Here is a 14,257-nt window from a genome sequence, read left to right as displayed (position 1 = left end):
CCAGCAATTCCAAAATAATAATATTCAAAATATCTGTGATTTTAAAAAGTTAATAATTTGAAAAAGTAGCATTTCCATTTGGTAAACGATTTACCAGTGCAGGCGAGCACACAGTGACCAGGACATCCAGTGAAGTGCTGCAGTTGCCCTCCCTGATATGACGATGCTACCAGCATCTTCATGTATTTCTCTAGAGACAGTCCATGTGCATCTGCCTCTGAGGACAAGTGGCTGTGCCTGGTTCTCATGCTTCGTCTTTTCACTGGGATGTGAGCCTAAGCCTGTCTACATAGATCTGGTCTTTTCTCTTTAATGGGTTCAGAATACCCCATTGCAAATGTCCCCTACGTTATTAAACTAACCTCCTGCCAATAGATACTGAGGTGCTTTACAGTCTTTGGCCGTTAAACAGTGTTGAAGAAATCATCCTTGTAAAGCATGTGAATATATCTGTAGGAGAAATTTCTAGATTTCTAGAAGTGTGATTGATGGGTCAAAAGATACATACTGACAGTTTGGGAAGAGATTAGAAATAGCCCTTTAGAGATACTGAATCGATGTTACTCTCATGGAAAGTGTATGTGAGTACTTGTTTTTCCCAACTACTTGCCAAACTATCATTTCTTATTTTACTAAAGTGTGAAATGCTTTTAGAGCTATTGAGGTGAGGGAGTGTTTTACCTGTTCAGGAATCAAAAAGTTTCTAGATAGTGCTCTTATGACTACTCAGAGAGACTGGAGAATTTTCTAAAGCCTTCCTTGACAACTGGCTTAACATTGATGTGACATAAGAAATAATCCTTATGGCCCATTTTCAATATGAGGCATGTTTGGTGCTCATCAAGGAGTCAGAGATAAGCAGGAGGCACTGGGCCTGTCTTCTGTAGCTGCCACCTGGTGCTTGTTCCTTCTAGAGTTGAAAAGTTGCAGTCTGCCACAGGACAGCCCATGTATCAGAAAGGAGAGATTTTGAGACCCAGAAGAATAGGAAATTTGGGTGGGGACTATGTTAGATAAGCAGCAAAGATTGTACCACCCCAGAAGAACTCAGCCAATGAGGAATTTAGGAGGCAGGGAAATGAGATTAGGAATTTAAAAAGCACTGTTTTGTGCCAACTCAGCCTGTCAGCCATTTTTGCCTGTTCTCTAGACTGATGCTGGACTTCGTAAGGTTGAAAAGCGGTTTTACTTCCACTATACCAAGGAGGAAGGAGTTAGCATTCATTGTTTGTTACATTATCAAATGATTTTTATTCATTCAGCTAATACGTATTTGAGTATCTGCTCTGTTCTCTGTTCTTTGTGCTTGAGATTCTTCAGAGAACAACCAGGAGCTGGCCTCTAGGCGCTTACACTCCAGTGAGAGGACTCAAGAGAAAAAGGTGATAATATCTTTCTTGGGGGAGGGGTTGATTATTGGAGGTTGGGATTAGGACTAGGCAATACAGATTGAAATCTCAGGGAATTGTAGGGGCCTAGGATGGCTGGGGGGTGGGGAAGCTCACTGACAAGAAGACATTAGATTGAATTCTTGAGGGTTTGGGGAAGTAGCCCCATGATGTTGGTGAGGAGAGACTTCTGTGAAGAGGTTATGATCAGAGCAAACTCCCTGACCAGTGTAGGGAGAGAGAAAGGAGAAGATTCCATCACTGAGCCTTCTATGGTGTCCATGGATATGGTAGAATTTGGAGAGTAGACTCAAAGTCTGTTTTTGATCATAAAAATATTTATTGGCTATCTAAGTGGGATGTCAAATTGCTAGATAAACCAGAGAGGGAGGGATGGACAGAAGATGGGGAGGAGCAAGAGAGAGGGAGAGATAAACATTATTTAGCCCTAATTAATACAGCAGCATAACAGCATGCAGCACTCTGTTTGGTTTACAAAGGGCAAAAGCAGCTGAGAGCAGCTTGTGATGATGTAGCTGTATCCAGACCCCCTCATCTGCTCTCGGTATTAACTATCAGTTCTTTGCTACACAGCTTCTGTGTTCCAAGATTTGTTCCAGTGTCCTTGTCGCGAAGAGTTGGGACCTGTTGGATACACATGGGGACACAATAGGTATTAGTCAGAACACAGAGAGAGTACTGTGTCTATGAGATACCTTCAGCCTGTGGTCCCAGTGAGCTGAGATGTTCATCTATGGAAGACACTTTCCCGTAGAAATCTTCAGCCTGGAACATGACATTGTGTTAGCCTACTTTGTTGATCTTGGTGTTTTTCCTTCAGCTGGCTGTACTAATGCCATGGGGTGCTCTCAGCTTATGTCTTGCATCTCAGATATGCTGTAAGTTCAGTGGTCACATTATTTGTCCTGCCACAGGTGAACTCAGATCCCCCCTGCCAACAGGTGTGAGAATGACTTGTCCTGTACAACCTCTGGCAGACCATGACAGCCAAGCCGAACTGAGAGGGGGAGGACCCATGGTCCTTTAAAAATGTAACACAGGGGGCTAGAGAGATGGCTCAGTGGTTAAGAGCACTGACTGCTCTTGCAGAAGACCTGGGTTCGATTCCCAGCACCCACATGGTGGCTACAAACTGTCCTTAACTCCAGTTCCAGGAGAATCTGAAGCCCTCTTCTGACCTCTGCAGCACTGTACGACACGGGTGCACTCACATACATGCAGGCAACACACTCATACAGATAAAATAAAAATTAATAAAATATTTTGTAAAAAAAGCAACACAGCGATCTGTAAAGACCCAGCATTTTCTAATGTCATATGTTATGAATCTAGGGCTGGACTTTTCTAAAATTTATTTTTCCATTTATCTTTCATGAATTAAGTTTGAAAGTCTATTAAAAACACCTCCATAGTGGTTAAGGATTTAGGTTTTGAAGCCAGTTAACTTCTCTATTCTTATCTTTTTGAACAAGTCATGTAAGTCTCAGTTTTCTCAAAGTTCTCAATGGAAATAACAATAGATTTTTCCTCACAGAGTTGAGAGGGGTATTAAAAGAGTTAGTAAATGTGAATTCCCAATCTGTTCCTTGTAGAGAGTAGCAATCAAGAAATCTATGCGGTGGGTGAGATAGCGCAGGGGGTAAAGGTGCTTGCCTCTACGCTAAACTTTGATCCTTGGGACCCACATGGTGGAAGGAGAGAACTGATTTCCCCAAGTTGTCCTCTGACCTCCACTTCCCATGGTGTATGTGCCCATACACATAAAAATAAATAAATGTAATTTTTGTTCTTGAGAATTTTGTTTTCATACATCTATATTATATTTGCATTATTTCTATCCCTCCCAGTCCCCCTCCAACTCCTCTCATGCCCAATTCTCTCTCAATTTCTTGCCCTCGTCTTTGATTATTGCTATAGATACATATGCATTATATATATATATATTCGTATATATTGCATTGAGTCCATTTAGTTGTTCTTGTATGATCCTGTGTGTTTAAGGATACCCACTTGGGATTAGACAGCATCTCGAGGAGCTCGTCCCTGGAGGAAACGGATCCTCCCTCCCTCAGCATTGTTGATTGGCTGTAGCTCTTCATCTTGAGGTGGGATTCCGCGAAATTTCCCCATCCACCTTGGTGTGTCAATGGGTTTTGTCACTATGAAGATCTTAGGCTACCACACTGTGCAGAGTTCACGGGTGTAGCTTCCCTATCATGCCTACATTCTTTCTGCCTTTCTTCCCTGGTGGTCCCTGGCCCTTAGGTGTAGAGGTTGCATTGAAGATGTGTCACTTGGGGCTGAGCACCTTACCATCACTAATTCTCCACATTTGACCAGTTGTGGAACTTTGTAATAGTCTCTCCATCTATTGTAAAAAGAAGCTTGATTAGTGGTGAGGGGCACACTTGTCTAGAAATATATGTATTTAGGCTATAGTAAGAAATGACTTTGATTTAGTGTTGTGACAGAAGCAGGTTATTCTCTAAGGTCTGTGATCTCTCCAGTCATGTGTACTTGGCCAGGTTTACAGTATCTGGCATGAATTCCCTCCCACTGAACAGGCCCTAAGTCCAATTAGTGGGTTAAGGTGCCCACCTTTAAGCCTGAGTTTGATCCCAGGGACCCACGTGGTGGAAGGAGGACATTGATTCCTGAAAGCTGTGTCTGACCTCCACATGCCATGGTGCATGTGCCCAGGCACAAATAAATAAATTAATTAATAAAGTAAAAATGTTTTAAAAAGAAATACTTTGATAAGATGTCTTAAGCTATTACCTATTTCCATAACATATAAACAGTTTATCTGAGCTATATCTGCTAAAATATTATATTTAAAAGGAAAATCTTATGTAGAAGTAGATCACACATATTTTTAACAGCAATAGTTTTTTTTGTTTGTTTGTTTGAAATAGAGTCTTGCTATGTAGGCCAGGCTGGTCTTCAACTCGTGATCCTTCTGTTTCAGACTCCTGAGTGCTTGGGTTGTGGATATGTGCCACCTCACCCAGCTAGCAAAGGCACTTTATGAATGAAATTTTTAGCTATTTCAATTAACAAAATAGATAATATTAAGATGATTTTAAAGCATAAAAGTATTTTTAAATTTAAATACATGTAATTGTTGAAAATTAAATTGATTAGAAAGTATAGATGTGTTTAAATTAGCCTAAACACATTGGTCAGGAGCTTGGTGACAGCTCTTACCTGATATTCCAGTATTCAGCTTTTCTTCATTTCTTTTGGGGGGGGGGGTTCAATGTGGCAAGGAAATCCTGATTCCTACACAGAAGCTGTAGACTGTAACCTTCTTTTTAGAACTCCCTTGCATTTCACAAGATATGCTTCAAATAAAGTGAGCTAAAAGCCTGGAAGATTAGTAGGCAAGTTTGTTTTAAAGTTGGATCACACTAATTTGAACAGAGAAGTAGCACATGTTTCTTTTCAATTAAAAAAGATACAGATCTTTTAAAAGATATTACAGACATTTATACACAGCTTAAATGAAGCTTTCTGTTTAATCAGGAGTTTTAAAAAATAACCTCATTTTTCTCTAACTGGACTGATTTTGTATTTCAAGTCACCTGTTACCCCAGAAAGCTTGAAGTAAATTTCAGACAATTCAAAGACATTTTCCTTTCCATAGGATAGTATCTGTGCCTCCTTGTAGGTAGTACCCAGACAGGGAGGAGAGAGGGATATCTGGACCAGTCGTTTTAAGCATCCACACTGCTTTCCTTCTGAGATCCTGTGTGTGTGTGTCTGGCTAGTGCTTCCTTCTTTACTCTATGAGATCACTATGCCTGGTGCTGGCTGTGAGGCATCTCTAGGCTAAACTCTCTCTTTTTTACCCCTTAACTCCTTTCCTGCCCCTTTATGTTACCATGCCTTTTTGCATGACATGGGAAAGAATTGGTTGAACTTACCACTTCAATATCATGATGAATCTGGTGGTGGTGCTGGTGGGGTTTTCCAGCTTTTCTCCTATGTTGTTTGTAGTCTATTTCCTGTTTCATCCACTGCCAGGTGTTAGAGACAGTTGAGATCTTCGACTCTATGGGTCCTCATCACAAGAGGCAAGCATCCTCTGCTCTTTTCTAAAAAAAAATTTTTATTTTATATGTATGAATATATTGCCTGCATGTACAAATGCACCCATGTCATACAGTAACCGCAGAGGTCAGAAGAGGACGTTGGATTCTTAGGAGCTGGAGTTAAGATGGTTGTTGGCAGCCATGTGGGTACTGGGAATCAGCCTGGGTCCTCTGCAAGACCAGTCAGTGCTCTTAATCTCTGAACCATCTCTCTAGCCCCACATCCTCTATTCTTGAGGACCCTGAACATGTCTAGGAGTTCTTAGCTACATGTACTCTGAGACTTAGACTAGGGTTTGATACAGGAGTCCTCATCAACCACATCAACATGAAACCCAACTTTGCTACTGACATTTCTCCTTGCCTTGCCTTGGACCCTTTCCTCATGGGCGTACACTCTGGTCAGGTACTAATCTCGGAATATATGCTCCAAGCATCCATATGAGAACTAGGCAGAGGAATTTACAGCAATTCAAGTATTGCACAAAGATGGAGTTATCTCAAGGCCTGGGTCTCATAACATACTTATAATATGCATTTCTAGTTTACAAAGGGCTATTTGTACAGCAACTTACAAAACAAACCTATCTCATTCGCAGATAGTTCCTTTTCCTCTGATGTTTCCAGCTTCGTTCACTTGGCACAACTCCTTGTTCAGGTCAATCACTTTGTGCTCTCTTTGCTCTCTGTTTGTCACTGTAGCAGGGATAGCTCCATCCCCAACACTTGCAGCCAGGCATGCTCGGTGCTTTTGTGCCATCATTTCTCTCCTGGACCATGCCAGCTTCTTAGTCAAATTCTCCCAACCCCCTACTACCCATTATCCAGAGAGTGAGAACAATCCTTTAAACACATAAATCAAATCATATAATTCCTCTACTGAATGTTCCTCTAATGCTCAACTTTGCTGAAAGGATAAAGTTCAAGTTTTCTCTCATAATGTTCATGATATGACTGCTGTCAACCTCCATGGCCATTTCAACCACGTTTCCACCCTTATCTGCTTGCAACAGAGCCTTAATTAAAGTGCCCACACCTGGGATTCAGGCCCCTGATCTCTGCGTAGCTGGCATCTTCTCAACCACCAGTCAAACCAGCCTCCTTAAGGAGCCTCTTCCAACCACTTTCATGGAACAGCCTAAGCTGATGGTCTTGCTGTGGCTGGTTCATCTCTTTATCCTGCTTTATGTCATCCTCAGATTCTGAAGACAAAAGTCTAACCAGTGCTCAAATTCTAGTTAAAACACAGCAAACAAATGCATACTACGAATGTAGTCTATCAGGAAGTGGTAAGTGTTGTGGAGAAAAATAAGCATGCAAAAAATAAATCTAGAAAATATGGAGGTTGAGGTCATGGTGTGGTTAGGGAAGACCTTCAGGGGAAGAGTGGGTAGAGGCTATCCCAGAGGCAAAAGCTACAAGACTGCAGCATGCCTTGGGTGTTTGAACAGCAATTAGGAAAACAGGATGCTGTAGTTCTAGAAGGCAAGCCTAGCAAGTCAGAGGGATAAGCCTGAGCTAGCTCTTGTCAGTCATGGAAAGGACATTAGATTTCTCAGAATAAGCTGCAATATTATTGGAAAACTTTAAGTGAGATGATCCTAATTTTATAGACAGCTGGTTTAGCTGGGGAGATGGCTCAGTTGGTGAATGCTTATTGTGCAAGTATGAAAACCTGCGTTCAGATCCCCAGCACCTTCTGTAACTCAAGCACCAGTAGGGCAGAGACAGGTAGATCCTGGGGGTGAACCGGCCAGCCTGTCTAGCTGAAGGGCAAGTTCCAGGTTCAGTGAGAGATTCTGTCTCCAAACACAAAAAATAGAAAAAAACCCAAAAACAATGTGGAGAGAATTAGAGGAAGCCCCTGGCCTAGCTGGCTGACCTCTGGGCTCTACACGAGCATTCACAGGTAAATGCACCCCTCCCATGCTCACATGCACATACAATTAAAAAAAAAAAGAAAGAAAAGAAAGGAAGAAAGAAAAGGCCAGATAAAAGGAAAGCCAACTACCAACTAGACTGCATCTGAATACTGCGAGGAGATGTTGATGGGATGGTGACCTGCACAGGATGGGGACAGAGGAGGTGATGTGCAATGATCAGCTGAAGATGTGTTTAGATGTGAAATGTGAGGGAAGAGGTAGGTCAAGAAAACTGCTGAGCAACTGAAGGAAGGAGCTGCCCCTAAGACGTTATAGAAGATTGTTGACGGTACAAATCTCCGGGGCAGGGGTGAGAAAGGTCATGACCTTGATTTGGGGATACATTATGGTTAAGATGAATGATAAACAGAAGCTAAGTTCACGTGTTGAGTTCAGCGTGTGTGTGTGTGTGTGTGTGTGTGTGTGTCTGCATATTGTGTCTGTGTAGATGTGAAAGGGTCAATTAGAATGCATTTTGAATTAATTTTACTTTAGTTTAGGTTTGTGTTTGTTTGTTGCCTTTGAGACAGGATCTCATATTTTAGACCAGGTGGACCTAGAACTCACTGTGTAGCCAGGCTGGCCTCAAATTCCAGCCAATCTTCTTGTCCCCACTTCTCTGGTGCTGTGATTATAGAGAGGCATGAGCCACCATGTCCAGCTTAATTTTAGTTTAAAAATATTTAACTTAAATTTGAATTTTGAGTAAGTTAATATTGAAAAGGCCTTAAAATCGAATTTTAAAAAGTGTTGACAGAGACCCACAGCCAGTCAGTGTACTGAGAGGAAGAGATTGCAGAGTGCTCAGCTCTAAATCAGACCCTTTTCACCCTCCCTCTCGGGACTCAGCAGTCATTGCAGAAGAGGGGCAGAGAGGTGGTAGGAAACAGAGGTGGTAGGTGCGCATGGGGAACCTGTGTTGTCTGGGCACCACAGGGCAGGTGCACATACAAACTCACAACTCTTGTGACAGCATGCATAGGACCTGTACAAGCCCAAACTAGACAAAGATCCAGCATGGATGGGGGAGGTAGGCAAGAAGCCACAAGCCTGGCTCAGGAGCTATTGGCAACTGATAACTGCTGGGGGAGAGAGAGTCAGTGTTCTTCATTGGTATTATACCTGGTAGGTTGACCAGACGCCAAGGCACAGATCCATACACGAAAGCATTAGGGAACATGATTAGACAGGATAGACCTTAAAAGAAAAATGATAATTGAAGACATGAAGTCAGGGGGTAGTAAAATAGGGGTGGAGATGGTGGAGGTGGTCTAAATGTGATCAAAATATATTGTTTGAAATTCTCAGGTCAATAAAAATATTTTTAAAGTTTAAGTGTTAAATAAATAAATAACCAATGTCTTAAGATCATTAAACTATGTTAAAAATGAATTTGAGGTCACTATTCCTCTGCTTTGAGACCAGCCCTAGGCCTGCTGCTCCAGGGCTCACATCATCTCTGCTTAGCTAAGCAAAACCCACCCAGTTGATCCCCATCAACCCAACTTGTGCTTAGTCTCTTTCGCCCTACTGGAGAGTTCCTGACTAGCCTGCCCAGGACCATATAGTCCCTCCAATAAAAACATCAAAACAAAGACCCTGAAGCACAAACTATTCATACCTGATCAGAAAGCAACCAAGGTACATGAATAATATAAAGAGAATCAAACTTCAGCTCGACAAAGCCAGGCTTGAGTTTCATATAAGACCCACAACCAGCAAAAGAGATCCATATGCCTAGGCCAAACAAAAACCACAAACAATATAAAAATATATTATGATACTATGTCCCCACCAAATCCAATCAGTCCTGTAGAACTGTTCTACAATGAGATTACCTAGAGGAACCCCAGGACACAGAATTTATAAGAACAATCATAAACATGATCAATGAATTCAACAAATTTAAAACTCACAACTCGAAAAATTTGAAGAGGACAGGGATAAACTCCTGATGGAAGCTCAAGAAAATACAAATACACAGATGAATGAAATGACAAAGACAATTCAGGTTATGAAAAGTGAATACATGAAGGAGATAGAAATATCAAAGAAAACTCAGGTTGAAATGAAGATGGAATTGAAACTCAGTAAGTCAATTTAAAATGACAGGAAAAAGCCTCATCAACAGAATTAATGAAATGGAAAACAGAATATCAAGACTGACTGGAGAATAAAGTTGAAGAAGAATTGGACCGCTCAAACAATGAATATAAATTAAAAAAAAAAACTCACAGGTACAGAATAAGCAGAAAATGTGGGACCAAATTTGGGACCAAATGAAAAGACCAAATTTATGTATTACAGACATAGAGGAAGGAGAAGAATCTCAGGTCAATGGCATTGACCAGATCTTCAACAGGATTATAGAAGGAAATTTCCCTAAATTAAGGAATGGCATCCATACAGATACAAGAAGCACACAGAACACCAAATAGACAGGACCAGAACAGAAACTCCATATCATAGTAAAAACACTAAATGTACAGAAGAAAGAGACAATACTAAAAGCTGCAGGAGAAAAAAAAAAACAAGTCACATATAAAGGAAAACCCATTAGAATTGCAGCTGGCTTTTCAATGCAAACTACAAATGCCAGAAGAGCCTACAGCAAAGTATTCCAACTTCTAAATGATCATAGATGCTAACCCAAAATACTTTACCCAGCAAAACTGTTTATCATAGTTGGAGGGGAAAGACAGTTTTTCCATAATGCAAATAGGCTGAATGAATTCATCTCCACCAAACCAGGCCTACAGAGAATACTTGGTTGGAGCAATACAAAAGATTGAAGAAAGGGATGACCATACCCAAGAGGTTACAGAAAGTAAACAAATGAAGGTATAATTATATAAACACAAAATAGTACTAAGAACACAGAAAATAAAATAACCAATACACAACTTTCAACAATAACTTTAATTATCAATGGCTTCAACTCCCCAGTCAAAAGACAGACTAGCTGAATGGATTAAGAAACAAAACCCATCTTTTTGTTGTCTATAAAAAATTCATCTCACTTTCAAGGACAGACACTACCTTAGGGTGAAAAGATGGAAAAAAGTATTCCAAGCACTAAGAAACAAGCAGGTTTTGCAATTCTAATAACTGGAAAAATAGACCTCAACTTAAAATTAATCAAAAGAGGTAAAAAAGTTTACTTAATTCTGATCAAGGGAACAACTAAGAAAACATTACAATCATGAATGTTTATGTATCAAACTCTGGTGTACCCAATTTCACAAAAACAGTACTACTGGACTTCAAGACACAGGTTAACCTGAACTCAGTAACAGAAGGTGACTTCAATACCACACACTCTCTAACAGACAGGTCAACTGGACAAAGAATAAACAGTGAACATCTGAATTGAATGACATCATATATCAAATGGACCTAACAGAAATCTACAGAATGTTCCACCCAAGCACCAAAGAATACACATTGTACTCAGCAGCCCGTGGAAGTTTCTTTAAAATAGACCATACACTGGGGTGTATGGGGTGCAAAAGAGACCTCAGCAAATACAAAAAAATGAAATAATTCTGTGAATTCTATCAAACCACAAGGCAATTAAACAAAATCAACAGCAAAAGAACTCATGGGAGATTAAACAACACACTCCTGAATGATGAATATATGAAAAAAGAAATCAAGAAAGAAAGAAATACATTCCTGGAACTAATTGGAAATGATAATACAGCAGAACAAAACTTCTGGGACACACTGAAAGCAGTCCTAAGAGGGAAGTTTATAGCTCTAAGTGCCTATGTTAGAAAAAAGTCAGAAACAGCACAAAGAAATGACTTAATGTTGTAACTCTAGACTCTGGATCCACAAGAACAAACCATATGGAAACCCAGCAGATAAGAAGAAATAACAAAAATCATAGCAGAAATCAATGAAATAGAAACAAAGAAAATTAATACAAAGAATCAACGAATCTAAGAGCCACTTCTTTGTAAAGATTAACAAGACGCTTAGCACAATTAACCAAAAGATATAAAGAGTAAATTCAAATAATCAAAATCAGAGATGAAAGGGCAAACATCCCAACAGATACAAAAAAGATCAAGAACATTATAAGGGAGTAGTTTAAAAACCTATACTCTATAAAATTTGAAAATCTAAAATAAATGAATGAATTTCTAAATTTAATGAAGCACCAAAGTTAAACCAAGAAACCAACAGCTTAAACACACCCATAACAAATAAGGAAATTGAAACAGTAATCCAGAAATCTCCCAACTAAAAAAAAGTCCAGGCCCAGATGGATTCACAGCAAAATCTTATCAGACCTTCAAAGATCTACACCCCAAATGAGTTAAATTATTCAAAAAGATAGAAGCAAAGGGAGAATTCCCAAACTCCTCTGAAGCCAGTATTATGCTAATACCAAAACCAGGAAAAGACACAACAAAAAAGAACACTATAGACCTTTATCCCTAATGAACATAGATACAAACATTCTCACCAAAATACAAATCACATACAGAACACATCAAAAAGATCATCCACCATGATCAAGTTGGCTTTATTCCAGAGATGCAGGGATGGTTCAATAGACATGTCAATAAACATCATAAATCATAAGTGGACTTATAGAAAAGAATCACTCAATCATCTCAATAGACAACAGAAAATGTCTTTGACAAAATCCAGCATGCATTCATGATAAAAGTCCTAGAGGAACTTGGACTGGATGGAACTTAAGGCTATATACAGCAAACTCACAGCCAATACCTTTCTAAATGGAGAAAAATGTGAAAAATTCCCATTAAAATCAGGAACCTGACAAGGCTGTCCTCTATCCCTACTCTTTGTCAGTAGAGTGCTTAAACCCTAGCTAGAGCAATAAGACAACAGAGAGAAACCATAGTGGTACTAATTGGGAAAGAAGAGGCCAAATTATCCTTATTTGCAGATGATATGATACTATATATGAGATCCCAAAAATTCCACCAGAAAACTTCTAGAAATGATCAAATCTTCCAGAAAACTTGCAGGATACAAAATTAATTTTCAAAAATCAGTAGTTTCTCTATACACAAATAACAAGCAACCAAAGAAAGAGTTTAGGAAAATACTCACATTCACAATAGCCTTAAAATAATCTAGGGAAAAACCTAACCAAAGAGAATAAAGACCTCTTCCTTTGATGAAAGCTTTAAATATTTGAAGAAAGATATTGAAGACGACACACAGAGGTGGAAAGACCGCTTGTGCTCATGGATTAGTAGAATTAATATTGTGAAATGACCATCCTACTAAAAGCCATTTATGGATTTAATGTAATACCAATCAATATCCCCATAATATTCTTCACAGAAATAGAAAAATCTATCCTAAAATTCATATGGAAATGAAAGAAGCCAGATAGTTAGAGCAATCTTGAGCACAAAGAGCAATGTTGGGGGTTGTGTGGGGGAATTACCATCCAAAATCTCCAACTATATTACAGAATTATAATTATAAAACAGTATTGTATTGGCACAAAAACAAGCTCGTGGAGCAATGAAACAAAATAGAAGACCCAAACGTGAATGCACATAATCGCAGCCACCTGATATTTAACAAAGGTGCCAAGAATAAATACTGGAGGAAAGACAGCAGCTTCAATGAGTGGTGCTGGAAAAACTAGATTTTCATGTATAGAAGAATGAAATTAGACCCATACCTATCACCCTTCACAAAAGTCAACTCCAAATGGATCAAAGACCTCAATGTGAAGTCTGAATCACAGGAACTGTTAGAAGAAAACATAGGCAGTACTATACAAGATATAGGTGTAGGAAAGGACTTTCTAAACTGGATGTCAGTCACTCCAGATTTAAGGCCAACAATTGACAAATGGGACCTCATTAAACTAAAAAGCTTCTGTACAGCAAAGGAAACAACGAATTGAGTGAAGAGGAAGCCCAGAAAGTGGGAGAAAACCTGCACCAGCTATACATCTGACAGGGGATTAATATCCAAAATATACGAAGAACTTGAAAAACAAAGAAGAAAACAACCCAATTAAAAAATGAGCTCTGAATCTGAACAGAGAGGTCTCAAAAGAAGAAATAAAAATGTCTAAGGAACACCTTTAAAAGGATTCAACATCCTTAATATTTGGGAAATGCAAATAAGGACTACTTTGAGATTTCACCTCACCCCAGTCAGAATGGCTAAGACCAAGAGAACAAATGAAATGGAATGCTGGTGAGGATGTGGGAAAAGGGAACCCTCAGTCACTGCTGATGGGATTGAAAACTGGCACAACCACTGTGGAAATCAGTATGGAGAACTCTTAAAAAACTAAAAATAAATCTACTATATGATGTGATTGTATGACTCCTTGCTTATACCTGAACGACTCATACTATTGCAGAGATATTTTCATAGCCATGTTTGTTTCTCCTCTTTTCACAATTGTGCATGAATAGAAACAACCTAAATGTCTCCCAACTGATGAATGGATGATGCAAATTTGGTACCTTTACAAAATATATCTGGAGTTTTACTAAGTGGTAAGAAAACCAAAATCATGACATTTGCAGGTAAATGGATGGAACTAGAAACTGTTATACTAAGTGAAGTAACACAGACTCAGAAAATCAAGCAATGTGTGTTCCTGCTCATTTGTGGATCATTTGCTTTTCTATCACACACACACACACACACACACACACACACACACACATCTGAGTTCTTCATATATTTTGGATATTGATCTCATGTCAGATGTATAGCTGCTGCAGGGTTTCTCCCACTCCAAATTCTTATATATATACATTCTATCTATCTATCTATCTATCTATCTATCTATCTATCTATCTATCTATCTATC

General features: G+C 39.3%; 1 pseudogene; it reads left to right on the top strand.

Moving 5' to 3' along the window:
• The first annotated feature begins 7,573 nt into the window (after positions 1-7,573).
• LOC103746581 overlaps positions 7,574-14,257 on the top strand; it is a 128,567-nt pseudogene continuing 121,883 nt past the window's right edge.

This window comes from Nannospalax galili, unplaced genomic scaffold, assembly GCF_000622305.1.
Source record: "Nannospalax galili isolate Female #2095 unplaced genomic scaffold, S.galili_v1.0 scaffold663, whole genome shotgun sequence".
Taxonomy (NCBI): Eukaryota; Metazoa; Chordata; class Mammalia; order Rodentia; family Spalacidae; genus Nannospalax; species Nannospalax galili.
The sequence above is the reverse complement of the archived record's forward strand: the minus strand, read 5'-3'. Positions and strand labels throughout refer to the sequence as shown.